The sequence below is a fragment of the Grammomys surdaster genome, unplaced genomic scaffold (assembly GCF_004785775.1).
Source record: "Grammomys surdaster isolate TR1022 unplaced genomic scaffold, NIH_TR_1.0 125863, whole genome shotgun sequence".
Classification (NCBI taxonomy): domain Eukaryota; kingdom Metazoa; phylum Chordata; class Mammalia; order Rodentia; family Muridae; genus Grammomys; species Grammomys surdaster.
In genome coordinates, this window is record NW_021620689.1 from 2,861 (window position 1) to 18,490 (window position 15,630).

At 44.2% G+C, this 15,630-nt stretch overlaps 1 protein-coding gene across 1 annotated transcript in view; it reads right to left on the reverse strand.

Annotated features, from left to right (window-relative positions):
• The window catches only part of Kiaa0319l (KIAA0319 like), a gene marked incomplete at its 3' end in the record, with an annotated part of 59,120 nt that overhangs the window by 2,795 nt on the left and 40,695 nt on the right, over window positions 1-15,630 (reverse strand). The window lies entirely within an intron of this gene.

Sequence of the window (15,630 nt, forward strand, 5' to 3'; positions counted from 1 at the left end):
TCATCGAAATTCTCTCCCCTGTGTGGGATGAGTTTCGATCCAAGGGCTCTTGTTAGTAAACTGCCTTTTGCCATTGCATCAAGTCAGTCTCTCGTGTCTCCTTGGGTGCGCGCTAATTGGGACTTGAGATGGGGTCCTCTTCGTGGGCCCTTACAGAGGACCTGAGTTCAGTTTCTATTACCTACATGGCAGCCCGGTCACGTGATTCCAGTTCCAGAGGATCCAACAATCCTCTTCTGGGTTCCGTGGGGACCAGGCACACATGCAGTATACAGACAAGCAGGGAGACAGGGAAGGGACGGACAGAAAGCACTACTGGCCACTTTAAGGAGCCACACTGGTGAACAGTAAAAGGATCGTATGCAGAGAATGACAGGACCAGGTGTCTGTCTATAGGTCATGTTGCACTGCTGGATTTGAAGAAGTACAGGGACAACAGGAATACCACCACATTCAGCCAAAGAGGAACACAGAGTAGCTAAGCCTGGTTGGGGTAAGGACTTACGAATCAACTTATCGGAAATATAATTCATATGACATAAACTCACACATCAGAAGAACACAAGGTCAATTTTTGGCAAATGTCCACACCCACATGACAACAACCTAGAGATAGAATGTTGCTATTAGCCCCAAGATCCACTGCTGTCCTCTCTAACTTCCTGCCTCCTCCAGACTCAGGCAGCCAGTGACTTGTTTTCTGTCACAGGAAGACTCATCTGGGTTTTCTTATACTTTTTTTTTCTTGGTTTTTTTGAGACAGGGTTTCTCTGTGTGTAGCCCTGGCTGTCCTGGAACTCACTCTGTAGACCAGGCTAGCCTCGAACTCTCGAACTCAGAAATCCGCCTGCCTCTGCCTCCCAAGTGCTGGGATTAAAGGCGTGCGCCACCACCGCCCGGCTATACTTTTTATAAAAGAAACCACGTGTATTCTATTTTTATCTCTAGCTGTGTTCCCTCAACATGGTTTTGAGATTCATCCATGGCACTGAATGTACTGGTAGTCTTTTGGGCTTTGTTTTCACTATCATCACTGGGTAGTATCCCTTACAGAGATACACCAACACTCATTCCCATTCACTACTGAGGGAGATTTAAGTTGTTTTCAGCCCCCAGGTGTTACAGATGAAGCTGCTAGGAATGCCTGGATACATACATTTGGATACAAACAAGTTTTTATTTATTTGTTTATTTAGAGACAGGATCTCATTCCATAGCCCTGGATGTTCTAGAACTCTAGATAAAGAGACAGGTTTGGCTTTGAACTCATAGAGATCTGCCTGCCTTTGCCTTTGCTTCCAGAATGCTGGGATTAAAGGTGTGGGCCACCATGTTGGCCCTATTTTCATAGACTAATATTTAGGGGTGGAACTGCTGACTGTGCTTCTCGACACTGAATTACTGGGTGAGTTGCTGTGCTAGCTGACATTCCCACAGCAGACAGCAGCAATGCCAGGCCCAGCTTCACTGCACTTCATGTTCCTGCACTTTTACCCTGTCTTTCCAGTGACTGTGACAGGAACCTCTCTGTGCATCTCACTAATGATGTAGGACATAATTTCCTGTGTGGCTGACCAGTCACTTTCCCTTTGCTAAGGTCTACTCAAATCTTTGTCCATTTAAGGCTTTATTAAGGTACAATTAACACATACATACAAAAGATATTTAATGTTTATATTTGGTCAGATTTAGACAGATATAAGCACCTATGAACTCATCTGTTCAAATGAGCATACCTTTCACTTCCAAAGATCCCTCCCACCTACATTCCCCAAGCAGCACCCTGTACAGACTCCCTGTCCCTAGAATGTTACATGAACGGAATAACACGATGGCAGGGTTTCACTCTATAACCCTTGCTTCCCACACTCTATGCTCCTGCCTCGGCCTCCCTAGAGTACCACCCTAGCTCAGAGAATTTTCCTGCCCCTTTGCTCTTCCTCTTTCTTCTTCTCTCTCCACCTCCCTCTGTCTTCAGCATTAAGGAACAAACCCAGGGCCTCACACATGCTAGCCCATAAGTTTCCGAGAAAATAGTGGAGTGTCCCTGCTGGTGGAGCATTCCAGACATCCTATGACCTTACCAAAATTTGCTATGGATGAAGGTGGGGGCTTCAAAAGAATAACAACAACAACCCCATATTTTCCCCTTGTAATTTCCTAATGATGAAAGTTGACCATCTGCCCTATACTCGCTGGAGACCTGAACAGTGGGCTTGTTGGGCTGTCTGCTCAGCGCATCACTAAGTTTCTAGCTATAACACATCTTCTAGTTAAGGGCCTCTAACTTTGGTGCCTTTTTTTCAAAAATGTTTTTTGTGTTAAATACCAATACAGCTGGGCTATGTTACTTTCCTAGAGCAGCCATAAAAAAATTACCGTAAATTTAGTAGTTAAAACAACAGAATTTTCCAGGAGTGCCTTTAACTCGGCACTCAGGAGGCAGAGACAGGCAGATTCTCTGACATTTTCCACATGTCCATAATGAATTTTGTCACTTTCCATTATCCTCCCATGCCCCTCCCTCTTCCACTGAAACTCTTGCTCCCAACAAGTCCCCATCCTACTTCCATGTCTCTTCCCCACTGAGTTGAATGTGCCTGACTGTGTGGCCACAGCTCAGCAGTTATTCATGGAGCGTGGGCAGCTCTCAGTCGATGAGGATAAGGAAGCAGTGTCCCATCCTCCAGCAACCACTGACTGCCCACAGTTCCTTACAGAGTGGGAGTCCTCAGGAGCCCCTCCTCTATACACTACAGAATGGTGACAGGCCAGTCTTCTGGGCCTTAGGAACCACACACAGATGCACTGAGTTTATGAGAGCAACTGTCACACTCTGTCTAGACACATTTTAGTCACAGACTCTGTCCTCTGACATCTCAAAGCCTAAGCCTTCAGACTTTGACCACTGGTTAGGAGATGGACTTGGTGTAAAAGCCATGGACCTGAAGCTCCACAGCCTGTCTTCACAAACCCACCCCTGTCTCCTCATTGCTGTGAGCTTCCTCCCAGGCCTCCTGCAGTCTTCCCATCATGCTTTAGTCAGGGACTGTAGCTTACAATCGTGGGACTCATCTTTGTGGTTTATTGTTTTGCATTTTGTTGTTGTTTCTTTAAAAGGTCATCCTGCCAAATGTCTAAATAGTTTTACTGTGCACCCTGGTCCTGGCCACCAGGGGACAGTCAGTCAGGCTTTCCCTTGGTGCTCTCCTGCCAAGATACTCTCAAGCAACATTTTTTCAACATGCAAATGAATATTTTATCACCTCTGATCTCCATCTTTCAAAATTAAAGTTTCCTCTAGCTTCTATATCTTCTGGGTTCTTTCTAGTTCCTTTATGTCCTTTTTCAAAAAAAAAAAAAAAAACGCACTTCACCACTATTATCTGTGAAGGTTCAGGAGAGCACTTCACTCTGCCATCACCACTGGAGATTCCTCCTGTGGGATGGATTTCAAAATATTAAAGATCTAATATGTGTAAAGCCAAAATAGATCTGGGATTTGGGGAAAATGAGTCTGAGTGTTTTCCAGTGTTTCTAGCCTGAGTGAAAGGCTGACTGTACAGTAATGTCAAAAACTAAGACAGAACACGGGAGCTCACGGGCAAGTTGTGTGAGACACTGAGTCTACAGCACCTCTAGGACGTGGCAGTAGAAGCTCAGACTTGGACTCCTATTCCCAGGCAGAAGCTAAAGCTGTAGGAAAAGGAAAGCTACAGTGAGAAAAAGAACATGAGCAAAGGAAACAAAACTCAGAGCAGAATCTGGGAAGACCAATGCATGACATGACCCCAGTACCACTGTCAGAAGGGACAGGAGTGGGCAGGGGCACACAAACAACCTTCCGAGACAAGGCAAAGTGGCCTATCGGGTACAGGCTGATGGGAACACACTGCAACAGGAAATTGGGAATTTACCAATGACCAAAGCAAGAGTGACTTCAGGAGAAATTTCCCCAGGACCAGGGGTTACATAAGTCAGTAACAGGGAGAAAGCTGGTGTACTCTCCAGTTGGTATCTGTGGGAAAGCTGGAAGTAGACTGGGGTAGTAGTGAAGAGACAAGAAGACAGCCAAGGACACATTTGGTAGTGCTGAGTGGCCTGAAAACAGAGCAGGAGCAAGGAAAGCCTAGAGTAAGCCTCAAAGGATGAGGAGGAGCTTTGCTACTGTGGACTGTCTCAGCACATGTAAGCAGGAGATCTAGAGCTACTGTGGACTGTCTCAGCACATGTAAGCAGGAGATCTAGAGCTACTGTGGACTGTCTCAGCACATGTAAGCAGGAGATCTAGAGCTACTGTGAACTGTCTCAGCACATGTAAGCAGGAGATCTAGAGCATGAGTCCAGGCACAGCGGAATCTCGTTCAATTTAAACAGGTCCTGGACAGAGCTGAGTAAAGTGATAGTTTTGTAAGCCCAAGGACTTGAATTCAGCTCCCAGAACCAGGTCCATGAGGTTGTCCTCTGACCATCACATACACTGGAATATGGGTGCCCCTTACTCCACATCACATACATGCACATATACATGCATGCATACCACACACACATACGCAATAATAATAATGATTTTCAAAAATTAATTAAACATTTTCAAAAAGTGATCCAGGATGGTGATATAATTCAGTGCTAGAGACCTAATCTATCATGTGAGAAGCACTAGGTTTCCAACCCTAGCACAGGACCTTTAATGAAAAAGAAAAGGGAAGGGAAGGGAAGGGGAGGGGGGGGGGGGGGGGGAGGGGCGGGAGGGGAGGGGAGGGGAGGGCAGGGGAGGGGAGGGAAGGGCTAAATATGGCAATGTATACCTGTAACCTCAGCACTTGGAAGGCTGACACAGGAAGACCACAGGAGATTGAGAACCGATTGGGCTATGTCTGTCTACATAAAGGACTATCTTAAAGGTACCAAAAGAGTTAGACACACAGCACTTGTCTCCGGTGCACAGGCAATAGGTGTGATCTCCAAGCACCACAAAACACATGATCATCATATGTCATACACATCCAAGAAACTGTAGGAGAAGGTAAACATACAATCATTCCTTCTAAGCCATAGTTTGTCTGGTTGTGGTTTCAGTTACTAGAGATCAATGCAGCCTGAAAATATTAAATGGAAATTTCCAGAACTAAACAACACATAAGTTTTAAGTCGCACATCATTCTTTGGAGCATGATAAAATCCCACAGCATCCAAGTCTCTCCTTCCTGGAACCTGAGTCACACACCCTTGCAGTGTATCCACATAGCATTTGCTATCTTGGTTATCAGCTCGACTGTCATGTAACACAGTGCACATGTTTCAGTAATCCTTACTTCACTAAATACATTAGTTTTTCTATTCCATTATCAGTTATTTATGTTAGTCTCTGTAATAGTTTGGGTCTGACATGTTCTCCAAAGATTCAAGATTTGAAGGTTTGGTTTACCAATAGAACCTCTAAGCAGTAGGAGGTAAGGCCTAGCCAGAGGAGGTTAAGGGAAAGGAGCTCCTGGAGCTTAGGTTCCCTTAGTCAAGCCCCTGCTGGACACTCCCACCATGACAGGCTGAGCCCCACAGACCCAAGAGTAAAGTCAACCAACCACAGACTAAGTTCTGAACCTAGGAGCTACAATAAACTTTTATTCCTCATAATCTGATTAGCTCAGATATTCAGGTATGGTGATAAAATACAGTCCCTGGAGGTAACTAATTTATAAATTCAACTTCATCACAAGTATGTTCATATAATAAGACAATATAGTTTATACAGGGGGAAACTACTGCTGTATTCAGTAGAGATGTAGAAGGAAGCCTCTGGAAATAACTACTACAATATCTAAGATGAAAAATGCACCATGGTGAGTTTTGCCTGTGTTGTTGTTGTTGTTTTGAGATAAAGTCTCCTGTAGCCCAGGCTAGCCTTGAACTCATGGTGTAGTAAAGGATAACCTTGAACTTTTATCCTCTTGTCTCCACTTCCCAAGTGCTGAGAATATAGGTCTATTCCACTATGCCTGGCTTTTCCCTATGGAAAGGTTTGTAAAATGTAAATAAATTTAATAGAAAGTATATAACTGAGACAAAGAGGAGAAAAGACCAGAAAGAAATGAGCAGGGCATCAGTGACTGACCAACCCAGGTTACTACACGTGTTTGGAATGGGAATTCCCAAAGGGAAGGAAGGCAGAGAAGGAGAGTGATGAACATCTGAGGAGACCTTGTCTACTACTTTCCAGTCTAAAGGAAGTGGTAAGCCCATATCTGTCACAGAACTGAGATGTGCAACAGGCCCTGAGCACGTAACTACCCAAGAACAACTACTGAAATGCTTAAAATGGTGCCAAGGAGGATTTCATCTAAGTAGCCAGAGAAATAAGACATGCACAGACTCAGGAATACAGATCTTAAGATTCTAGAAACAAATCGCCTACTAAGGCATTACCACTCTTAAGAGTACATGCTGTTCTTGCAGTGGAGTGGAGTTCAGTTCCCAGCACCCATGTCAGGTGATTTGCAACCATCTACAATCCAGCTCTAGGGGATCTGATGGCTCTGCCCTCCACAGACACCTGCACTCTCATGCACACACACAGCCACACACATAATAAAAATAGATGTCTTTTGAAAGTGCTGAAAGTAGAGACGCAAGGATTTAAATGATGAAAATACTTTAATAATAAATAACAGCATTTAACATAAAGATGTATACTATATACTTTATGACAATCATTATAGTGATACCACAAATAATTAGAACTTTGCCAGGCACTGCGGTTCACTCAGGAGAGAGAGGCTGTGAGCTCATGGCTGGACTATACAAAAAGATTCTGTCTCAAAAAAGGAGGGGGAGGAGGAGAGAAGGAGGTGGAGAGACAGAGGAAGAACTAGAGAGTCTCAAATTAGTGACCTTACATTAAATCCTAAAAAATAAAAATAAAGAGCAAATGTATTGAGTCAAAGAAGTGCAATAATAAAAGTTACAATAGAGACCAGCCAGGTGGTGGCACACACATCCTTAATCCCAGGACTCAGGAGGCAGAGACAGGCAGATCTACACAGATAAACCCTATCTCAAAAAGCAAAACTAAGGAGCTGTAGAGACGGCTCAGTGGTTAAGAGCACTGACTGCTCTTCCAGAGGTCCTGAGCTCAATTCTCAGCAACCGCATGGTGGCTCACAACCATCTGTAATGGGATCCAATGCCCTCTTCTGGTGTGTCTGAAGACAGTGACAGTGTACTCACATACATAAAATGAATAAATAAATCTTTAAAAAACTAAACAAATAAATTAAAGTAGAAACCAATAAAACAGAAAACAAAAATAGAGAGAAACAAGTGAAATCAAACATGAAAGCAAGCGGAACCAGAACATGAAAATAGAAATTATCAACCTTGAGAGGAACTACTGGTTTGCTGATGTTATCCAAAAAATTGTAGGGCAAAATTCACAAGTCTTTGAAAAACACATCTGCAAAAGTTACCCAAGAGGAGACGGGAACCTAAGCTGTATCTGTTGTACAGTGACTGACCAGTTTAAAAGGCTTGGACCATGGCTTTACTGGGGAGTGTACACTTAAGGAATAAATAAGGAAGAGTCCTATACAAACTAAAACCATCACTAATTGTAAGAGGCAAGCATTACACTGACAGTAAAACCAGATAAAGATACCAAAGGGAGGCAGAGAAAGGAGACTCCAAGGTCACCCCTGTTACAGAGCAAGCCTGAGGCAGGAGATTGATTTGTTTTAATGTGTAAGTTCTCTGCTGCAGCTACATCTGCACACCAGAAGAGGGCATTGCATCCCATCACAGATGCTTGTGAGCCACCATGTGGTTGCTGGGAATTGAACTCAGGACCTCTGGAAGAGCAGTTTTTCTCTTCTGCTGGCTTTCCTTCCTTCTATTACACCACAGAGGACCCCTTGCTGCCCTTAATCTTCTCTGTCCTCTCCAGCATGGCCACTGTCCAGGCTCTCAGTCCCTTAGATAAAGGGGCTTGGTGAGGAGCTTGGGACATAACAGGGTTTTTAGAGTGCTAGACTGCTTTAATCCCCAGGGCAACATAAACTGTGGTCTCAGATCCATAGATAGATGCAAGAGGATTACAAATTCAAGGTCATCCTCAGCTACATCGTTCAAGGCCAGCATGGGGCAATACTTAAGAAAGAAAACAAGAAAAGCAGGAAGGGAAGAGAGAGGGGAGAGGAAAGAAGGAAAAGGTGGGGGTATATGTATCAGTAATGCAGGAGGGGCCAACAAGAGGGACCGAGGGAGGAGTCCGACAGGAACAAAGTAAGTTTGGGCGGCCTCTATCCCCAGCCGGCAGAGGCAGAGGCAGAGGCAGAGGAGGCAGAGAGGCAGAGAGGCAGAGAGGCAGAGAGGCAGAGGCAGAGGCAGAGAGAGGCAGAGGCAGAGGCAGGCGATGGCAAGTTTGAGGCTTAGCCTACTTTACATAGCAAACTCCAGGGAAGACTGGAGCTATGAGCGGCTAAGCTTGGGCTATGAGCTAATATTGAGAAGGAAAGATATAGACATGAAAATGTCACTGGGCAAGGGAGCTTCTACCTGTTATACCAACACTTGGGAAGCAGAGGCAAGAGGATCAATGTGAATTCGAAGCCAGCCTGGCTCATAGTAAATTCCAGGACAGGGTTATACAGCAAGACACGAGAGAGAGAGAGAGAGAGAGAGAGAGAGAGAGAGAGAGAGAGAGAGAGAGAGAGAGAGAGAGAGAGAGAGAGAGAATGAATTAATACAAAATAAACAGCATCCTATCACTGTGCACAGAGTTCTTTCTTTAGGAATCATCGCTCAAGATTAGCTTCCCAGAAGTAGAAAGCTGGAAGCTTTTTAAGTTAGAATTTTAGTTTTAAAGAAACAGCTTGTCATTTATTTGTGTGCTTACTTTTAAGGAAATGAGAGAAGGAAACTTGAAACAAAGTATTTTACTTCAAAAAAAAAAAAAACTATGAAACAATACTGAAATTGGGGGCAAGGTGACAGAAGGTAAGATGGCAGAAGTTGTTTTAGAAGGACCCCAATCTGAGCAAATTTTATTCAGAAGCTCTATGGAATGAATGCTGTGCACACTCCATACTGTGTCACGAAATCTTTACCCTCAAGGAGATGGTACTGAGGACACGAGGCTGTGTGGGGTGAGGGCTACCCCTCTAAAGCAGGTTGATGGAGTCTGTTTCTCTCTCCCACCATGTGAGGGGAAGCAGGTGCCTATGAAGAGCAGGCTCCTCACTGCATTCCTGCTGAAACCTTTACCTTGAACTTCCCCTCCTCTAGAACTGTGAGAAAGCGGGTTCTGTTGTTCACAAGTCACCCTGCTCATGGTGTATTGTTACAACAGTCCAAACGCACTACAACATCGAGGTGGCTAACATGGTTTCACTGGCTGCATACAGTAAAGCAGAATATTAAAGACGCACTTAGGACAATACAAGGGAAACTGGGTAGTTCTGAGATAAGGGGAAATGGACGGAGCTGTAGATCAGAAATTAAGGCTTCAAGAAAGGAAGCTAGGCTGCAGGGACTTCTGCCACGCTACAAAACAAGGGAACAGCCTGCCCAATTTTTCTCATGTAATAAGCCATTTGTGTAAGATTACAATGGAGAGAGGAGATGCTTAGTGGTACATATGCTAAGCACGAGAAGAGTCTAAGTCAGAAGGAGCGAGAGACCCACACAAACTATCCAAGGCAGATGCCTGGAAGCAGACCTAGGGCTATAAAAGAAAAAAAAAATGGCAAAGACTGTTAGCTTGTCTGTTAGGTAACTAAGAATTAGAATTTGAAAAAAGCTAAGCCCCAAGGGATTCCAAATTTGTCAGAGTAATAACCAGAAGAATAAATGAACTCTTGGCAATAATTTCACAAGCCGAAAGGGTTTAGAGGAAATTTAAAAATTCAAACCAAAAGCAAGCAAGCAAGCAGAAAAGCATGGAAAGCAGGGGCGGGGGCATGACAAACAACAAAAGAACACCTGAGTGCTGCAGCTGTTGTCCTCAGCAGTTATGTAAGTCTCCTCCTCACTGCCCACACCCCAGGCCTTATCTTCTGATAAGAGCTGAGCTCCGGCTTTACAAAGAGTCAGCCCAGGAGCTCTCAGGGAAAGCAGGCAGCAGACAGCTGAGCAGATGAAGGGCTGTGGGAGCTGCGCAATGGCTGCAATGGGAATGCTCATGGTAGAGAACACCTGAGCCCTCCTAAAGCCAAACTGTCATCCACGTGGACCTTCCCTCCCGGCCTCCTCCACAAAGCAGGACTGGTGGCAGCTAACTGCCTGGGGCTAAACCATATGTACAGTGCCTGTTCCAGGACCCAATTAACCTGCCTCCTTGTCCTGTCCCTTCTGCAACAATTCAAAGGTTCTCGACAGAAAGTCCAGTGCTCAAGCCAGACGAGACTAAGTCTCCCTGTGGAGGAAAGGGAACAGTGGCATTCCCCGCCTCAAAAGCAGACAGTCCAAGGTGCCTGCCCTGGGCATCACGATCTGTGAATCCAGAAGAATGAGCAATTCACTCTGACAAGCCAGGGACTGTACAGTGCTGCAGACATTTCAGGAGAGACCACAGCAATGCAGGATACAGTTTCTCTTAACTTTGGATGCAGAGTTACTTGACTTACCTCAGAAAACAGAATAAACTAGAAACACTGGTGCTGGCCAGTCCTCTCTGTCTAGAACAAGAACTATAGTGTAGATATATTCTTCTACTTCTCCCTTTTGATTACACAGAGGTTTGAACTCCCAAGTTGTCTCCTCAAAGAAATGCCTGCTAGTTAATGCTTGAAATGCACAACTTACCAACTCCCAGAGCTTTCCATAGCCTGGGGTAAGCATTAAGCTCCTAAGAACAGCATGGAGGGTCTAACAGATTCATGGCTGGAAAGACGGACTGCAGTTCTCGGGCGACGATAACACTCTGCAATGTCTCTGTGCAGGACTACCTGCAACAAAGATATATTCCTACTCTTGAGTTCATGTGCAGTACTCCTCCTCCAGAGCTCGGGAAACCCTGTTCAGTTACAGCAAATTGAGTGCTGTTGCCACAGGTAAACAAGGAGAAGAAGAAGCCTCCAGCCGACATATTCCTGTAAGCACACATCCCGACCACTGTGCTGGACCCCTTTCCATCCTGTCAGGGTGCACTCATCACTCCCCCTCTCTACATGGTGTTGATGGCTGACTTTCAAATTCCCTTCTCACCTCAACTTCCATCTAAGGAGTAAGAAGGTTCCAATAAGAGACTGGATGGGCCAGGCGGTGGTGGTGTACACCTTTAATCCCAGCACTTGGGAGGCAGAGGTAGGCGGATTTCTGAGTTCGAGGCCAGCCTAGTCTACAGAGTGAGTTCCAGGACAGCCAGAGCTACACAGAGAAACCCTGTCTTGAAAAACAAAAGAGAGAGAGAGAGAGAGAGAGAGAGAGAGAGAGAGAGAGAGAGAGAGAGAGAGAGAGAGAGAGAGACAGAGAGAGACAGAGAGAGACAGAGAGAGAGACAGAGAGAGAGACAGAGAGAGAGACAGAGAGAGAGACAGAGAGAGACAGAGACAGAGAGAGACAGAGAGACTGGATGGAATCACAATGCTCGGGTCATAGACTTGAAGGGTGTCTAGTCCTTTTTCCCCTTTGTTTCTTCTCTTCAATAGGGATACTAACAGTACTGCATAGACTTGTTCAGTTTATGTTAGCTGTTGCTGTTGATGCCATCGTGTTAAAGAGAATCTCAGCTCCCACAAGGACAACTCACTAGCAGGCTCTCCAAGGCTTCCTGAGCTCTTTGAGCTCCTTGTCACCAATGAACCTCTCCATTCTACTTCAGCAGTGTCTTCCACAGCCATACTTTGATCCTGTGCTATCAGAACTACAACCCCACATCCTAAATTCAAGCATCCTACTCTCTGCATATGGCCTCCTGCCCTTCCTATAGTCACCCTGTTCCCTCAATATCTGCATTGACCATGGCAACCTCTAAATGACAAGCTTCTCCATTTAACTGTCAGCCCCTCCTGTCTTTGCCTTCTTTCAAAGCTTCTGTAGTCTCTGTCATCCACTCCCTTGAAAACCTTAATTTCCATGCCCCAATTTCCTTCTGCACAAACGACCTAGCAAATTTCCTAACTTGGATGAGTCAAGCCAACCAGCCTTCTCCTGGCAGGGTTGCAGCGAGCTACTGAGAAGGCTCACATAACTGGAGAGAGGCACATACTGTTGTATGTTCATGATCTCCAGCTTCAAGGCTACCTAGAAGGATTCCCATTTCCTTACCTAGTTTGCCATCTTCTATCTGCCACTAAGGCTATTTCAGACCCCTACCACCCTCAACTCTTAATCTTCCCTCCTATTGTCCACCTGTCCCCATGCTGCTTCCATTTTCCATAATCTACCACACTTCAGAAGAACCAAGAAATGACTTAAGAAATCCTTTTAGCAAACCTATAAATACCTGCTTTAGATATCCATGAAATCCTTCCCCCATATCACAATAAGGAGCATATCCTGCTTATGGCTAATCCCGTGCTTAAGGATAATCCCAATGCTCCTCCCCACTCCTCCCCATCCTATAAGGCAGCGGCTCTAAAGTACCGTCCCTGGACCACAGCACTAGTGATCTCTGGGAACTTAGAAAATCAAATTCTGAGTTCCCACTCTAAACCTGTGAACTTCATGATTCTGGAATTGGGGCCTAGTGATCTGTTTTGAACACAGACTTCAAGTGACACTGATAGATGTCAAAGTTTGGGGACCCCAAGTCTAAGGGAATTCTTGTTTATCTTCTTTTCTGTACCTTTTACTTATTTGGTAGTAAAGCACTTCTCTAGCCTGAAGAGCCTACTTTATGGAGCTCTATATATTTTGTCCTGTTCCAATCTAGTCATTGCACAGTGACACCTGACTAGAGCTGTCCTTTTTATCTGTGGTTCCCATGGTTTAAGTAACCTCTGGTCACTACAATCAATCATACATACATACATACATACATACATACGAAAAAAATCCACAAAATGAAACCTACCTGTAGGTAGACAGTCATAGGCTCTAGAGGAGAACCTAGTGCTATTTTTCTGCTACCTGGACACAGCACTGAACTGACTCCTAATGACTTACACTGTACCCATAGGTCACTGCCGTTCTCATCCACATCAGAGAAGTTCCCACGTACAGCAGATGATGATTAACACTTAAACCCACAACTACACACAGAGAATAAGAAACTGTAGAAAGAGCCGGGCGGTGGTGGCACACACCTTTAGTCCCAGCACTTGAGAGGCAGAGGCAGGCAGATTTCTGAGTTCGAGGCCAGCCTGGTCTACAGAGTGAGTTCCAGGACAGCCAGGGCTACACAGAGAAACCCTGTTGCAAAAAAAAAACCAAAAAAAAAAAAAAAAAAAAAGAAAGAAAGAAAGAAAGAAAGAAAGAAAAAGAAACTGTAGAAAGTTCAGCTTTAAATGGAACATATACACTATACCCTGTCCTCCAAAAGTCAGAGAAAAGGGAGAAGAAAGAATATAAGAGCTAGATGTACTGGATAATTGTAAGGAAATAGTGTCTTCTAGAAAAAGGCCAAGTGAAATATAAAGCAGACCTATTTGAATTACATTTGACTTTTTTTTTTTTTTTTTTTTTTTTTTTTTGTTTTTTGGGACAAGTTTTTTTTTGTATAGTCCTGGCTGTCCTGGAACTCACTCTGTAGACCAGGCTGACCTCGAACTCAGAAATCCACCTGCCTCTGCCTCCCAAGTGCTGGGATTAAAGGTGTGCGCCACCACCACCCAGCTACATCTGACTTCTAAACAGAGACTCTAAAAGCCAGAAGAGCCTGGTCAGGTGTCTTGGAGACTCTAAGAAACTATAAATAGCCCAGACTACTATATCCAGCAAAACTTTCAATCAACATACATGGAAAAAACAAGATAGTCTATGTCAAAACCAAACTTAAAACAATATCTATTCACAAATCTAGCCCTATAGAAGATACTAGAAAACTCACCAAGAAAGCATAGGAAATAAATAATTTCTCAGCAAATCCAAAAGAAGGGAAGCATGCACACACACACATACCCCACCACCACCACCACCACCACCACCACCACCACCAACAACAACAACAACATCAAGATAATAGGAAATAATAATCATTGGTCATTAACATCTTTTAACATCAATGGACTCAATTCCCCAGTAAAAGGCCACAGGCTAACTGGAATGGGTGTGAAAACAGAATCCATCATTCTACTGCATACAAGAAGCATACCTTGAAAGGACAACATAAACTCCATTTGTCTCCATTTAAGGACCAGGCCTGATTTAAAAAAAGGCTGTAAGGCACACAGCTCCAGGGACAGTCCCTATAATCCAGAACAAGATCATAAAACCCTCTCCCAAAGAACAGCCTAGAGATAACTACAAAAATGGGGAAATATTTTATCTCAGAATGGACTAGCTGTGCTGGGCACTCCTGTCTCGTCCTACGGTTAAAAGTTCATGACATAGGAATGCAGACCACTGACCACCTGTGACACCCTAGCATCCACCAGTGAAATTTTAGATTACCTAATCCTTCTAGAGAGTTCTCCCAGTTCCCTTTAAGAAGGCCTTCAATGCCTTTGTCTGGTGTTGCCATTTCAAAGAATGATTGACCTCCCCCCAACCCCCACCCCCTGCTGGTTGTTTCTGTAGAATAAACATTCTATGTTTTTGCATATTATCTGAGTCTGGGGTCTTCCTTTAGTGATTTTTGGACCCTCACAACCTCAGCAATAAAGATACATTACTTCAGAGTAAAGGGTTGGAAAATAACATTCCAAGCAAGTGGACCCAAGAAGCAAACTGGTGTAGCCATTCTAATATCTAATAAAATAGACTTCCAATCAAAATTAATCTAAAGAGATGGGTAAGGACACTTCAGACTCAAAGGAAAAACTCACCAAGATCACATCTCAATCCTGAACATGTATGCCCCAAATGCAAAGGGACCTACTTTTGTAAAACAACAATTACTAAAGCTTAAATCACACATGAAACCTTCAACATCCCACTCTCACCAATTGACAGGTCACCCAGTCAGAAACTAAACAGAGTAATAATGAGACAGATGTTATGAATCAAATGGACCTAACAGACACCTATAGAACACAAACACAAAAGAATATACTTTATTCTCAGCACCTCATAGAACCTTCTCTAAAACTGACCATATAATCAGTCACAAAGCAAGTCTCAACAGATACAAGAAAAGTGAAGTATGCCCCTGAACCTTATCAGACCACCATAGATTAAAGCTGGACTTCAACAACAACAGAAACAACAAAAAGCCTACACACTCATGGAAACTGAACAACTATCTACTGAATGACCATTGGATCAAGGAAGAAATAAAGAAAGAAATTAAAGACTTCCTAGAATTCACTGAAAATGAATGCACAGCATACCCAAACTTATGGGACACAATAAAAGTAGTGCTAAGAAGAAAGCACTAAGCACTAAGGGCCTCCATAAAGAAATTAGAGAGCCGGGCGGTGGTGGCGCACGCCTTTAATCCCAGCACTTGGGAGGCAGAGGCAGGCGGATTTCTGAGTTCGCGGCCAGCCTGGTCTACCAAGTGAGTTCCAGGACAGCCAGGGCTACACAGAGAAACCC